Raw genomic sequence first — 13,881 nt, 5'->3', positions numbered from 1 at the left:
AAACATTTAATTTTCCAAGCCAAAAAGGCAGTGGTGACTCAGCTTTTTTCAGATGTGTTAGAGGTCTTAGGATCAGTATGAGCCATGAGCCCATGACAGGACCACAGCGCTCAGCTGAGGTCCATCGTCCAGGATCGCTGCAAGAATCTACCCACAGGAAAAAACAAGTTAAAGAATCTGGTTTCAAGACACCACTGGGGAATATCTGCATTATCTGCCTCAGCCCTGCAGGCCTTCAGAGATGCTGAAGGACCTATTTTAATGCCAGAAACCTAAATAGGAGCAACCACACAAAGCCAGGCTTACTAAGATGATTGCACCAAGTCCAACTGGGCACAAGGTTTCTCATACTGAATACTGAGTGCACATGGTCCAACAAGGCACTTGGAAGTCACAATCCATCCCCTCACGTGTCTGCAAACAGATGGTAACACAGAAGGAAACATCCACTGCTGCTCTTACACCAAACCTGTCCCTGCAGCGACTCCAGCCAGGAGGATGCCGAGACCCACAAGCCCACCAGGCAAAACCCATCTCTATGGCCATAGCAGCCAAGCTACCCCCAAACCCCTGTCTTTGATCACGTTGTCTCTTTAACACTGAAGCACGAGAAAGAACAGAACAAGTGGTTCCAAAACATCCCGCTCCCAATCATGGATCTTGACAAGTGAAGGCACTCTGGCACACACAGTAATTCGTAGCATTTAGAAGTGATAAAAAACACCGAGTTCCAGCGCTGTACCCAGTAAATCCAGACAAAGGGCTGTGAATTGCTGAATTGCTTTGGAGCCTAATACCAGTTTTGGATGGTAACCACAGAACAACAGGGATTTCAGCAGAGATATTCCCCCCACGGATGCGGAGCGCAGCCCAACGATGATTTACCAGCACTGGTGTTGCATCTACCACGAGTCAAACTGAAGCCTCAGCGCTGCCAACACTGCACAGATTCCTCAGAGTGAGAAACTTGTCAAAACCCTTCCAAACAGAGGACAGCTGGGAAGCAGTATCAGATGCCAAAGTGGCTACAGGTCTGATCTCAGCTGCAGGGTGATCATTTGGAGAACCCGAGGGTCTCCAAAGCATCCAACCTGGTACTGAAGCCAAGCCAGCTCAGGTAGTCAGTCCATGGCTCTCAAAATGGGAGTGCAACCACGGAACAAGCACTGTTCATGGTGAAGAAGAATCATAAAATCACAGACTGATTTGGGTTGGAAGAGACCTTAAGGGCCATCTTGTCCCACACCTTCCACTAGATGAGGTTGCTCCAAGCCCTGTCCCACCCAGCCTCAGACACTTCCAAGAACCTCACTACCCAGCACACAGCAGGTATTTTGGGAGCATTTATTTCCATCTAAGAAGTTACTTAAAGCATGTGTTGGCCCAGTCCCTCCCTCCCAGCACAAACCAGAGTGTTGTGACCTGCTCCTGCAGCCCTGCCAAAAAGCAACAGCAGGAACAAGTCAGCATGAGCCTCCTAAAGGTGGGACCTTTGAAGTCTAACCTGGACTTGAAAAGAGACAACTACAAAGCCTGTGGCATCTGCTTCATTAAATAAGACGTTACATGTTCTTGAGTTTCATTTGCTCGTTGAAACTTGGTCTTTTAAGATCTAGGAAATAAACAAGCTGCAGAAACTAAACTGGCCTGGTGCATTAGAAAGGAAGACAGTTACACAGTACCTAAGGACAGCCAGTTTAGCCAAAATGGGATTGCAACACAATGAAGTAGCTTGTACCAAACTTTCAAAGAGTTGAGCTCTTTCATGACACTTGCCAGAACTGCCACTGTCAGTGAATAATATATTTTAGAGGACTTCCTCTCATTTTTTTTAATAAACCTAAATAAGCATAAGAAAGATCTACAAGGAATTTTGAGTCACAAAAAATGAAAGTCTGAAGATCCAACAAGTCTGATATGCTTGAAATTGCTACCCTTCCAAAACCCACCTAAGGAATTTTTCTCCAATAACATTAACAGTTGAGCTCAATGATCTTAAAGGTCTTCCCAACCTAAACAACTTGATGGTTCTATGGTCATTCATACACCCCTTCATCCTTTCTGTGAGCTCTCCATTAATATGAAGGACAAAACCCAACAGCATCTGAATCCATACTCTGACTTGTAACTCAGAAATGAATGTGCAAATCCAAGGAACGCTGAGTTTGTCTTATTTCTACACCTGTGCCAGGGCCTCACCACCCTCACAGGAACAATTTCTCCCCAATATCCCATCTAACCCTGTCCTCTGGCAGTGGGAAGCCACTCCCCCTTCACCTGTGCCTCCACACCCTTGTCCAAAGTCCCTCTCCAGTTCTCCTGGAGCCCTTTTAGACACCGGAAGGGGCTCTAAGGTCTCTCTGGAGCCTTCTCTTCTCCAGCTGAACACCCCCAGCTCTCCCAGCCTGGCCCCACAGTAGAGGGGCTCCAGCCCTCGGAGCAGCTCTGTGGCCTCCTCTGGACTCGCTCCAGCAGCTCCATGTCCTTCTGCTGTTGGACCCCAGAGCTGGAGGCAGCTCTGCAGGGGGGGGTGTCTCACCTGAGTGAGCAGAATCCCCCCTCCCCTACTGCCCATGCTGTGGGATGAGCCCAGGACACAGGGAAGTTAAATCATGAACTGAGCTCCGCAGCAAATTGCTGAGATGGAAGTGACTAGATTTTCCAACATAACATAAACAGCTCCAAGGAACACTTCAGACAGGCTGGTTTCACAGAGTTCAAGTAGGTTTCTCCTACAACTTGATTTAACTACTTTCAGCGCTGGCGCACAGCGATTCCTTGTGGGCTGGGAAAAAGGAGTAGCTCTATAGGAAGCAGGTATTCCAGAGTTTTCTTAGCCTCATCACAAACTGCAGGAACTCACCACGCTTTATCACTAGACATTAAAACACATATATAGGACAGCAGCTACTCAGGATATTTAATAAATTATGTGACTCCCTCTAATGCCCCCCTCCAGCATGGCCAACTCCTCTTGGAGAGCTACAGAAACTCAACGGCTTCAGGAAAAAAATTGGGACTGCAGAGAAACCTCCACTTCTTTGTAAACAGCCACAATTTTCCCAGTTTAAAGGAATGTCATAATATAATCATAAGGGGGGAAAAAAAAAAGGAGCAGGAGAGCATAAGCAGAGAGGAAAACAGTTTTCCCATCTCCCCAGTGAATATCCCCAATTCCTGCGTTAAACGATCGGAGTAGCAAATCCAAGCTATTCAATTGTCTTCTTCAACACAGAAACTGTCAGGTTGATCTTCAGGGTGGAACTGCTGTCAACTCTTCAGGCTATTAAGCTGTTATCCGGAAGAGATTTGCTCACAGACGAGCAAACCAAGCCAGAAGATTCAGACAGGTAAGAGACACGGATCCATTGCAGGAGACAGGCTGCTCTAAATGGATCCGACAGGAAGGAGAAACATATGAGAAGCCAGGAGAAAATGGTGGCAATCTCACCCTGATTGAGCTTCGTCGCTGCTTTTGCCAATTTCTATGAAAAAAAGGAGTCCTTTAAAAGGTAGGGAGTGTCTAATGAACCAGAAATCAAATGGGTAATTTAGCCAGGAGTTCAAATATCTCCTCCCTCTATTAAAAAAGAAAAGTCGGGTGGGGGTTAATATGGATCATAGAGATGAAGTAGGTAAAACAATTCTGAGATTTTACCCTTCCATAGAATCACAGAAGGGTTTGGATTGGAAGGGACAGTGAAAGATCATCTTGTTCCATCCCTTGCCACGGGCAGCCACACCTTCCACCAGGTTGCTCCAAGCCCTGTCCAACCTGACCTTCAACACTTCCAGGGATGGGGCAGCCACAGCTTCTCTGGCCAACCTGGGCCAGGGCCTCACCACCCTCACAGACAACAATTTCTCCCCAACATCCCATCTAACCCTGCCCTCTGGCAGCAGGAAGCCATTTCCCCTTGTCCTGTCCCTCCACGCCCTTGTCCAAAGTCCCCCTCCTGCTCTCTTGGAGCCCCTTTAGGCACTGGAAGGGGCTCTAAGGTCTCCCTGGAGCCTTCTCTTCTCCAGGCTGAACATCCCAGCTCAACCTCTCTCCATGGCAGAGGGGCTCCAGCCCTTGGACCATTTTTGTGGACCCTCTCCATCAGGTCTATGTCTTTCTTGCACTGAGGACCCCAGAGCTGGACACAGTGCTCCAGGTGGGGTCTCATAAATAGAGGGAGAGAATTCCATCCTTTGAGGTGCAATCCATGCATTCCACACTGTCCTTTCTGCCTCTGAAGACTGAAGCCTTCAGCTATCTCAGGTCAAAGTGACCACTGCCAAAGTTTCATCAAAAGCAGGAACTCTGCAGGACTCCAAAGGGTGTGTCTGCAGCGAGTCCCTGTTTGTGCAGCAATGACTAAATAACATTGGGAAGGAGCCACTGCCCGTGGTCTGCATAGGACAGGGAAGTTTCTGGATGCAAAATTTAGGCCGAGAACAGGAAGGCAATGATCAAGACCTGTGTGACAGCATCTCAAAGAACTGCTCTCGCACTCGTGCTTGAATTCATTAGGAACTGGGAAGGTTTTGGGATGACTGGAAGCTTGTAAAAGAACAAGGACTGAATGGATCAATGGATCAGTCAAGACAGATGCAGAAGAGGAGCAGAGAAAGCCAGCAGTTCCAGAGGAGGATGTATCTGGAGAATGATGCAGCTTTGGGGGGAAAGAAGGTGATTCATAAGAACCTCATCTTCTCAAGAACTCCTACAGATGGGTTGACAATTAGCCATGCAAAAATTCATAGCTAGAAAAAAATCAATAAAGTACAAGTCAAATATCTGGTTTTAAAATGCTAACACGGATGTAGCAAGTTCATTCAAAACACTGAGGAGAGTAGACAAGCCAATGGAACATTTAAAGAACACAGGGACTAAGCAAACATTTAGAGGACCTAAGCTGACACCAACATTTGAGTAACTTAGGGTTTTTGAGTCAGCAAGAAATGCCCTGTAAATCAGAATTCCAAGTTTAAACCAGAAAAATAGAGTCTCAGCCACCCAGGCAGTGACAGCAGCTGTCACACTGTCACCAGCAGGCTGTACGAGCAGGAGACACAGCGTTGAACAGGCTCCACATCACCTATGTCACCGGTGCCACTGTCAGGTCAGTGTGAAATGCCAGGACCAAGTTATTAAAGAGCATAAAGTGACTCCTCCTCAGCAATGGATGAGAGAAACAGCAATTCATAGAACCATGGAATGGTTTGGGTTGAAAGGGACCTTAAAGCACATCTCATCCCACCCTCCTACCATGGGCAGGGACACCTTCCCGCTAGACCAGGTTGCTCCAGGCCCCATCCAACCTGGCCAGAAAAGCTTCCAGGGATGGGGCAGCCACAGCTTCCCTGGGTAACCAGTGCCAGGGCCTCACTACCCTCAGAGCCAAGAATTTCTTCCTCATCTCTAATCTAAACTACTTCCTGCCTTCACCTTGGATAGCAGTTGGAATATTGGTGTGAACCCCATGGTGCGATTTGACCATGTTGCAGAAGTAATCAAAGCCAACACATCCTGTACAGCAAAGCCAAGCGTCCAAGAAGGAAACAAAATCTAAATTTATATGGTTTTATTAAGAAAGTAAACAAAAAAAATAGGTTAGAAATCACATGATTTATTATTGGGTTAAAGAATCAATAGACGATGCCTCCCGAAAGTTAAAACTGTGTTTTACACCCGCCATGCTGAGCTTGGCCACCTCCACTCTCCCTGCTTGACCCCAGAAGCGAAGTACACCAGGCTTTGGGTGGCAAAGGACCACTCAGAAGACAAAGTGACAGCAACACCCTCCCTTTACACTCCAAGTCATGCAGGAGGAGGATGGGGAAGTGTCCCTTGGTTAAAGCTGGTACCTGAAGGACACTCGGCCCAGCTTTCACAGAACAATTCAGGGCATCTGGGCAACCCCACACCAGACAAACCAGAGCTGGCCTGAATGGCCACAGGGCTTATTGTATTGTAAAAATGAAGTCATGTCTCAGGAGTCAGTTAGGGTCTGTTGTCTTCTTTTCCTTCTTCCTTTTGCAGTAGATGGGCATGTGAAAAAGGGAAAGGCAGCTGATACGCTCCACCGAAAAAAAAAAACAACCAAGAATCCTACATGGCAGGATCCTTCAAAGCTCTTTGGAGAACAAAAGTCTAAAGGATAAAAGGAAAAATCCTTCGTGTACATAAATAACTGGTAAAAAAGGGTAAGGAAGGGGGAAGAACACACCACTGGTTGGTTTTGCAGCAGAAGGGACTCGCCAAAGGATTCTGCTCAATGACACTGAGCTGTGCACTTACTAAGATGACAACATTTGCTACTCTGAATAATTCAGGATGATCAGTAAATAAGAGCCATGACTCCAAGGAATTGCAGTAAAATCTCGTGATGTGAGTGGGTGATACAATTCACAGCACAGCACAGCACATCAGGAACTACCAACCTAACTTTGACTTCAAAAAATATGACAGACTGAACTCAAGCCAACCCTGGGGAGCAGGACTAGAGCTGAGTATTCCAAACCCCATGGTTTTTAGATCACTAACAAACAAGCAGAATGTCTGTAATTATTGAGACAATAATACAGGATAAAATACATCTAAAACACCTCTCAAGAGGCACCTGCACCCTAAATATCACCCACTGAGCTGATCAGCACCTCTGCCAACCTCCCCTTTTCACCTGTGCTGCCCCTCCTGCCACACCTGTCTCAAGGAGGCTGGAGCAGAGCTGGCAATGACATGAAGAGGGAGAAGAAATGTGGAAGGGAAAGTCTAAATATATGAGGACAATTCAGCCAAGAGACCACCAGGAATGGAAAAAGCAGTTTCCTAAAATCATGAGCATCATGAAAAGAAGTGTGAAGGTTCCCAAATTCAACACCTGGCTCAGGGAGGTCATGAACTGCTGGAGAGAGAAAAATAAAGCCCTATTTCCCCAGATTAGATCCGCTGTGTTTGTGTTCTCCCCTCCCCAAGCATCTGCTCCTGGTTACCAATGAGCAGGATACCAGGCCAGATGGATTCCTGGTCTCATCTGGTAGCACTTTTTAAGGCATTACACAGGATTTCATCTGTTAACCTGAAAATACGCAGCAGCTGATTGCTTCCAAAGAGCTGGAAATGAGTTTAAAAACCACAAAAAAGGGGGCAGTGTCAGGGTAGGGAAGGCAGCAAGTGGCTGTGGACTGGGATGGACTGAGGATCTTGCCTAGTTCTCAACTCCCCTTGCAGTGGAACTCTGAACCTGACCAAATATTTTCCAATAGTGACTCTGGAATAGCAAGTCAAGTTTGTCAGTAGAGAACTGGAACAGCTTAAAAACTCCTACAGAAGAGTAAGATAGATGGGCTGGAATGAGGCAAGGTCACACACTTCAGACTTCACAAGAAATGCTACTATGAACTGGAAAGCTCTTTAATCCAAGGAAAAGGAGAGAGAGACACAGGGTATTAACTTGTCGCCGCGACCTGCGAGCCACCAACCTGACTCAGACATGAAGGATACAGGCACAAAGGAATTCCCAACACATGGCACAGCATCCCAGAGAGCCCTCCCCTGCCATTCCGGGCCCTGCTCCGCTCAGGGATTAGCTTTGAGCAAACACGTGCAGGGAAGAGATCGACCAAGAACAGGAACAGAGCGACTGCAAGGGTGGTGTGTGTGATTTGGAAATAAGGAGCCAAGAGCTGAGCCAAGCTTCTGAAAGCACCAGCAGAGAGAGGAGCTGATTTTAGGAAGCAACACTGGCACAAACATAGATAGGTACGTACCAGCCACAGATCAATGTATTGTGAGAATCTGGAGTGAGTTTCCAGCCATCATGGCCAGATAACTGAACTTTCCACACATAAAACACAGCAAGAAGCCCAGATTGGCCCAAACCTGCAAGGACTTTTGGCCAGCAGCTGAAAATATGCAGTTATAGACCTGCGAGAGAAAGCAGAGAGCTGAGCCTCCTCTTCCTCACCACCCAACAGCTCTTAAAAAAAATAAAAGAGGCACCAGCCAAGTCCAGAAAAAGTGATTTCAGGGCAGGCACAGTTTGAAGAAACACTTGTATTCAAAGTTTAGGTCCTTACACAGTGTGTGAGCATAAAGCCCGATTTTATCAAGCCAACAGTCTAAAATTTCAGTGGAGTTGGCAAGATTTTTGCCAAAAGGCCGGAATATCAGCAGTGCTGGGATGCTGCTACTTCAACATGGAGAGCAGAGATTTCCCTGGCCAGCTCTTACCTCCATCCTCCATGCTTCCTAAGTACATCCATGGGGTTTTCTTACTAAGAATCATTTTTTTTCTACACACCACAATATTCAAATTCTTTTCTTATCTGGGCACAACTTGCCAGTGGTCACCTTCCCCATCCAACAGCTCCTGCTGATGTTTATCATCAGTGGCATCTCCAGCTCACCCCTGACTCCAAGAGCTCCAGTGTGAGCCCAGCTTCACGTGGAGACAACCACTATGTGCATCTCTCTACAACAGCAACTTCATGAAACCCAAATTCTCCCATCAGTAACAAGTCACACCTCAGCTACACTTCCAAAACTTCAGCCACTGGCAAGCAGCAAGGAATCCTCCGTGGATTTTGCTGCCCAAATCTCCCCACACTCGTAACTCAAAGGCACTCTCTGTATTTTTTGGAATGTGTCTGTGGGAAAATGCTGCTAATATCTGACAAGAGCTTCTCTTTGATAAGAGCAAATGGGAACAAAGCTCATGATTCCCAGTACACCCACTATCCTCTCCCAGCAGAGACCACGTTACCAACACAGTACTGAACCAAGGATGCAGAGATGGTTTAGTTGGGTAAATCACAGTGAACAGCTGGTGAGCTGAGAGAAGGAAAAGGCAAGTCCTGAAGAACTTGGGGAGTGGCAGCACAAGCTGGTTACACACAGGCATTAGGTCACTGATAAAAAAAATCAAGTCTGAGGTCACACCCATGACAGTGGGACTTCAAGCAGGTCACCCTGAGCCTGGTAATGAGAAACAGGGAAAGGTGGAAAGTTCCACATGAAGTTGGGACGCAGGAGGCAGCTTGACAGACCACAAGTTTGGAATCTGCTCACGATGCTTCCTACGAGCTGAAAAATCAGAGAAAGGCCAAAGAGGATGGCCAGCAGCAGAGAAACACTGGGAAGGGAAGAGTCAACCTCATGAGCCAGCTGTGGCTGCCCCATCCCTGGAAGTGTTGAAGGCCAGGTTGGATGGGGCTTGGAGCAATCTGGTCTGGTGGAAGGCGTCCCTGCCCATCGCACAGGGGTGGAATGAGATGGGCTTTAAGGTCCCTTTCAGCCCAAACCACCCTGTGATTCCATGACTTGGACAAGACAACGAAGCCCAGCCCTCAGAGCTCCACACTGTGTCAAGCAGCACATGGAAATACAAACTTCCCAGGTGTAGGGGGCATATAGAACTTCTTCAAGCAAATAAGTTGCCGATACACTTCCAGTTACACAGAGCACTCCACTTCCTCACACTGGGCACAACACCAGGTTCAGGAGTTCCCAAGGCACCTCCAGCTCCTCCCGCGGCAGGTCCCTGCCCCGCACTCCCGGCACAGCCCCCCAGCCCCTGAGGGAGGGCAGCCAGACTCCCCCCACCCCAAATCCCCCCTTTCCATCCCTGGCGCGCGCCAGCGCACGATCCGAACCCGCCCGCTCGCCCTCGCTCACGCCCGGGGGGCCGCGACCCCTCGGGCCGCCGCCCTGCGGCGGGGTCGGCTCGGCGCAGCTCACGGCGCTCCTCCGCCCGGCCGGAGCCGCTCCCTGCCCACCGGGAGGGCTGGAGCGGCGAGCCCGGCGAAGCCTCCGCCGCGGGCGGGCGGCCGGGCCGCCGCGGAACCTGACCGCCGGACCCACGGCGCCGCGACCCCCCGCCCGGTACCTGCTCCGCGCTGCGCTCCCCGGCGGGGCGGCCGGGCCGGGCTGCGCTGGCCGGGGCCGCCGCCGCCGCCGCCGCTCTCCCCGCCATGCCCGCCGCCGGCTCCTCCTCGGCCGCGCTCGACGGGCACGGCCGACCCGGCAGCGCTCGGCCGCCGGCGCCGCCCCGCGCGGCCTCCGCCTGAGCCCGCCCGGCTTCCGGGGCACCGCGGCCGACCTGGGAGACCGCGTGCGTTGCCCAGGGGGAGGCGGCGGGCGGCGCGGGTCGGAATCGGCACCTGGGGCTCGCACACCGGGGCTCGGCACAAACCTGCGCTGAGCATCTGCTGGGGCTCGGCGTACACCGGGGCTCGGCACAAACCTGGGCTCAGCATCCTGCGGGGCTCAGAACCGCCCGGGGCTCAGCACCCGTTGGGACTCAGCATCCTCCTGGGCTCAGCTCGGCACCTGCCTGGGCTCAGCGCACACGTTGGCTCGTCACCCGCCACACCACAGCCCCGGCCCCCCGCTCCTTCTTGGGAGGAAAAATGTTTCTCCTGAAACACCTTGCACCCAAAAAGTCTCTACGTTTCCCAGCTTTTAGTAGGAAATATGATGGAGAATATTTGCTGTGAGGGTGGTGAGGCCCTAGTGCAGGTTGCCCAGAGAAGCTGGGGCTGCCCCATCCCTGGAAGTGTCCAAAACCTGTTTGGATGCAACCGGTTGCTTGGAGCAACTGGTCTAGTGGAAGGTGTCCCTGCCCATGGCAGGGACAAGATGATCTTTAAGATCCTTTCCAACCCTTAATTTTCTATAATTCTATGGAGAGGAAACCTCTGGGGTCATCACTTGGACACTCCCAGGCTGCTGCTGCTGAAGAACTTAGCATTTTCCAGAAGGATTTTTTAAACTGCCATATTCAGAGAATCATAGAATCACAGACTGGTTTGGGTTGGAAGGGGCCTTAAAGACCGTCTCGTTCCACCCTCTGCATGGACATCTTCCACAAAATCAGGTTGCTCATTCCTTGAAAATGGTTAAAAAACACCATGAGGAAAAGCTTTATCCCTGGCATGCAGCCCCCCAGCCTGGGGACAGTCTCGTTATCCAGCCACACACATCACAGCTTGTCAGCTCTTGGACTCCACCAAGGATGAACCACAGGTCTGTTTGGAAAAATCACTTGGAAAATGTGTCCTGATCCAGAATTTAGGCATTAAAATTATACATTTCCCTTAGTACCTCATATTCCTGTGGCCAAGCTTGGAAATTTTCCCCTGGCACCATAATTAACATGAAAACAAAGCCCAGTTCCAATAAAATTGGTACTATTTCACTTTAGCTTTTTTCCTGACTCTTTTTTTTTAAATATTTATGTGCAATCGGCCAACTTGGGTATAGGGTTAATAAAGGATTAATATTTATTTTAAAACCATTTAAGTTTTCAATATTAATATCAAAATTAGAATGTCTCAATCCAGACACCTGAAAAGCCTGTCCTGGCAGCATCACGTCGAATGCCATCCTGAGCCTCTGTTCCAGGATGAGCTTATTTTGCTTATTCTTTGTGACATTAGTCATGGAAATTAATAATAATATGGATATCACAACATCCCCCCATCTTTGATGAAAGGGAGAGGCACTTTTGTGATTCAGCTCCCATTTTTTCTGCTCTGAACCATCTGGGCCCTCCCAAGGAGCATCTTAATTCTGAAAAATTATTTATCATCAATTTTAGTCCAAGTAATTCTTTTGCTAAGTCCTATTAAACATGCGGATTCTCATTAGCCCTGCGCTAATCCCTCGGGAGTTTATCCGAAGACTGGCCTGCATGTGGAATGACACATGAAGGGAGCTCAGAGCTGACCCCAAAATGTTTTGGATGGGTTAGGCCACCCCAACAGAGGTTTTACTCAGCTCCTCATCCTCGACCAAAGACAGGTAAGAATCCAGACCAATTCCCAAGCGCCTTGTTAGGAACAGAAATGAAACATCCTGCTTTTCTTCTCACAACTGCTGCAGCGTCTCCCGTCGGGATGAAGCGGCTCGTGGCCGGCTGGAGCTGGTGGGCAGGACAATCCCCCTTTGTCCAGAGCAGCAGGAAGGACAATGAAGCTCCTGTTGAGGATCAGGCATAGGGAGGCACCACCCCAACAGGACAGCGTGGGCGGGGGGACCCTACAGACACAGACCTCGGATCCTTCTGGGTAATGTGCAAAGAGGGAAAAATCAAAGCCCAAGGGAAAACAAAGACTAAAAGGACATTTTTTGGCAGAGGAGTGAGAGCAGAGGAGCAACCACATAGAGCAAGAAGGTACCAGGGTCTCATCCTCTCTCCCGATGGAAACAGCCCTGTAATCACTCAATCCAGCACAGGACTACACTCGACCAGGCTTGAATTTACCAAAATTAATAGTACTCTGGTGTGAGAGGGAGTCTGGTGTGACTCCCTTAACACAAGCAGGCAGCACCTGAACACAGACTCACAGAGTCCACGGCAGAGAGGCTTCACTCCGAGGAGTGGGAAGCAAAAAATCACAGATACAAATCGGACATTTTTTTTTCTAGGAAAAGCCTTGGAAGTCAGAAAAAGCTTTGCAAACCCCTCACATGGGGGATGAGGCCCCGAGGTTTGGCGCTGGATTTCCCCTGGCAGGGCGAGAGGTCAGCAGCTGCCGGCCCGGCCCCCTCCCCTCCGGCTGCTTCCCCACGGCTTGGACATCTGCTGTCCCCGCCGCCCAGCTGCCCCCTGCACCGCTCCAGCAGGAGCAGATCCCTCCTTCCAGCTACATCCAACAGAAATGTGCCGTCTGGCCTGGTTCGGACACGAGGAGAGAAGGGGGCTGCTGGGAAAAGCTAAAACCACTCTGGAGCAACAGCAATTTGTAATTATCCCTACTTGGAAAAGCCTTTAGGCTATGGGGATGGGAAAGGATGGCATCTGTCCCATCACTCTCTCTTGCCCAAAGATAATTTTGCCCCCTAAGCTTTAAAATCCAACATATTGGACCCTCAGGAATTCTTATTTCCTAAACACTTCCATCTCATCTCCTAAACACTTTGTGTGCTCACTTTGCAGCTGCTTTCAGAGCATCCACGAGCTCCTGCAGAAACACACGTCCAGTTGTGCCAGCAGTGAACCCCTGAGCTCTCCTTTGTGATGTAGGTACATCCAACATCCCCCAGGCAAAGTCTTGGTGTCCCCAGCCTGGGTCAAAAGGACCTTCGAGCATGGGTGGGGGGCTCAGCTGAGGACAGTTTATTGCTCATTAGTGCTCTCAAGGCTGCAACATTCTCAAGGTCAGGGGTCAAATGAGTAATTTGGAATATTGACAGAAAACTCCATGTGTTGGGATGGGTATAAAATCTGCTGGGGGAGCAGGTTCCCCTCACTGCTCACTCCTGTCCCTCCAGCACTGCTGGGTTTAAGCAGAACACAGGGACTCAGCTGGCGGCACGGTGGGTGATTTTGCTGATGCCACTTCCTTACCTGGTGAGATAACAGAGACTCTCAGGAAATGAGCAATTCCAGTCTGTCATCCATACATTTATATATTCCCTGCACATTGCCTAAGTAAATAAACTGGTCCAAGGCAGAACGAGCCTTGCCCTGGTCCCTGGCAGAGCCCGCGTTTGGAGCTGCAGAGGCTGCTGACATCTATGGTCAGCCCGGGGTATTGACGCTTAAAAATATCGGGATCACAGACTGGATTGGATTGGAAGGGACATTAAAGCTCATCCTGTTCCACCCCCTGCCATGGGCAGGGACACCTTCCACTAGACCAGGCTACTCCAAGCCCCGTCCAGCCTGGCCTTGAACACTTCCAGGGATGGGGCAGCCACAGCTTCTCTGGCCAACCTGGGCCAGGGCCTCCCCACCCTCACAGCCAAGAATTCCTTCCCAACATCCCACATCTAACCCTGCCCTCTGGACCAAGATGATCTTTAAGGTCCCTTCCCAAATTATTCTGGGATTCTGTGATTCAGGTCTCCACCAGCTATTGCTCCTTGACCTGGGAGAGCAGCCTTGA

This window comes from Manacus vitellinus, unplaced genomic scaffold, assembly GCF_001715985.3.
Source record: "Manacus vitellinus isolate BGI_N305 unplaced genomic scaffold, ASM171598v3 scaffold_16_pilon, whole genome shotgun sequence".
In the NCBI taxonomy this organism is placed as follows: domain Eukaryota; kingdom Metazoa; phylum Chordata; class Aves; order Passeriformes; family Pipridae; genus Manacus; species Manacus vitellinus.
This window is presented reverse-complemented; position numbering follows the sequence as displayed.